Genomic DNA, 2,500 nt, shown 5'->3' on the forward strand with positions numbered 1-2,500 from the left:
TTGACGTTGCAGGATATATATATATATATATATATATATATATATATATATATATATATATATATATATATATATATATATATACATATAATAAATATAGGGAGGTACCACCTCTAGAACTGTTATAGGGACCCTATATAATATATATACGAGAGGAGAAAGCGTCTGTATGTTTGCATTAAGAGTTAGCTATAAGCAATTTACAGGTGCATTGCAGTCAAGCCTTTAACCTAACAAACTTATTGCCTTTGTGAAATATTAGAAATAACGCGCTTGCAGGTGTTGGTGTGGTGCAGGCACGTGTTGACAGATGTAGGAAGCTGTTGACGGCTGTTGCAAGACACTTGCAGGTACTGGCATGATGTGGCCATGTGTTGATTGATGTAGGAAGCTGTTAACATCTCTTTTAAGACTCTTGCAGGTGTTGGTGTGATGTAGGCACGTGTTGACAGATGTTGTAACATGCCAACAGGTAGGCAAGTAAACCTTGATATCAAGATAACAGAGACAGTCTTACAAAGGAGGAAAATATATTCCCGTATATATAATGAAGGTTCTATTCATAACTTGTGATACATATTAAGAAAAGTGATATTTCGTGAGTATTTTTTTTTTTTTTGTTTTTTTTTTTTTTTTTTTATTTTTTTTTTTTTTTTTTTTTTGGCTTGTTAATGGAGTAAATTTAGAGCCCTCACTTTATATTTATATAATTGTTTTATATATATATATATTGAACACTAGTCTGAGATTCATAATTTTTTTCATAACGGGGAAAAAAGAAATTTTAAATCCTTGAATTTGCATTCTCTACCCTCCTGCTAGTTTACCTTCACTCTCACTTACCTCTCTCTCTCTCTCTCTCTCTCTCTCTCTCTCTCTCTCCCTCTCTCTCCCTCTGCCTCGTAAGATAATAAAAATCCATAGGGAATGAAATTATCATTTTATATATCTCTTCCTCCTTGTCTTTCTCCTCTTCCTGCTGCTCCTCCTCCTGCTGCTGCTGCTCCTGCTCCTCCTCCAGGATGCACCTTGAGAGTAAAACGATGTGTATCCTTCATAATGTCGGACATAAGTATTGGTTTATTCTTTATTCTGGGGGTTGAGGGAAGCCTAAGTCTTAACACTTGCTTCAAGTCTGACCATTTGCCTCGTTTAAATCTGAACACTTCCTACGTGTAAGTCTTAACACTTGCTTCAAGTCTGACCACTTGCCTCGTTTAAATCTGAACACTTCCTACGTGTAAGTCTTAACACTTGCTTCAAGTCTGACCACTTGCCTCGTTTAAATCTGAACACTTCCTACGTGTAAGTCTTAACACTTGCTTCAAGTCTGACCACTTGCCTCGTTTAAATCTGAACACTTCCTACGTGTAAGTCTTAACACTTGCTTCAAGTCTGACCACTTGCCTCGTTTAAATCTGAACACTTCCTACGTGTAAGTCTTAACACTTGCTTCAAGTCTGACCACTTGCCTCGTTTAAATCTGAACACTTCCTACGTGTAAGTCTTAACACTTGCTTCAAGTCTGACCACTTGCCTCGTTTAAATCTGAACACTTCCTACGTGTAAGTCTTAACACTTGCTTCAAGTCTGACCACTTGCCTCGTTTAAATCTGAACACTTCCTACGTGTAAGTCTTAACACTTGCTTCAAGTCTGACCACTTGCCTCGTTTAAATCTGAACACTTCCTACGTGTAAGTCTTAACACTTGCTTCAAGTCTGACCACTTGCCTCGTTTAAATCTGAACACTTCCTACGTGTAAGTCTCAACACAGTACTTCTCAATATAAAACACAAGCGTGCTGTAACTGCAGGGAAGACCCCACTGCTACACGAGACAACAGACCAACAAACAGAAGCTGGCAACAGAGCAAGACAGCATAGCAGCAGAAACAGCATCGTAGCAGATGCTGTGCTGTGTTGCATTACGCAACACAGTACAGCACAGCGGGAAAACATCACGGTACAGCACATGACAGAGAGAGCATAGCATAGCAGAGAACAGCACACTACAGCATAGCAGAGAACAGCACACTACAGCATAGCAGAGATCAGCACACTACAGCATAGCAGAGAACAGCACACTACAGCATAGCAGAGAACACCGGGCAACAGAAGAGTATAACGCGAGAGATCACAGTACAAAAGAACAGCAGACCGCAACACACACACATACACGTACGTATATACGTGTACGTACGTACGTGTGTACGTAAGAACCTACCCCAGCTGTTGTTCGTATGGTATGGTAATGATATTCTCAAACCTGGGCGGTGTATAAGTACGTGTGCGTGCCTGCGTGTAATTGTGTGTGTGTGTGTGTGTGTGTGTTTTCCCCTGGTGTACATACTAGCGTGGTCCAAGACCATCTCTTCGTTCCTGTGGTTTGCGGTGGCCAGAGTTTCTCATGCGAGAGCCACTGTCCTTACGAGCATTCTCTTCTGCGCTAGTCTTGATTGGCTCGTTGAGGGGCACTAGGCATATCTAATCGGCTCGTTG

The 2,500-nt window shown here is 40.6% G+C and overlaps 1 protein-coding gene across 3 annotated transcripts in view; it reads left to right on the forward strand.

Annotated features, from left to right (window-relative positions):
• Nucleotides 1-2,500, forward strand: part of fus (epithelial splicing regulatory protein fusilli) — a 302,666-nt gene that overhangs the window by 115,554 nt on the left and 184,612 nt on the right. The gene's annotated exons all lie outside the window — the stretch shown is intronic.

Source organism: Cherax quadricarinatus, chromosome 18, assembly GCF_038502225.1.
Source record: "Cherax quadricarinatus isolate ZL_2023a chromosome 18, ASM3850222v1, whole genome shotgun sequence".
NCBI classification, from domain to species: domain Eukaryota; kingdom Metazoa; phylum Arthropoda; class Malacostraca; order Decapoda; family Parastacidae; genus Cherax; species Cherax quadricarinatus.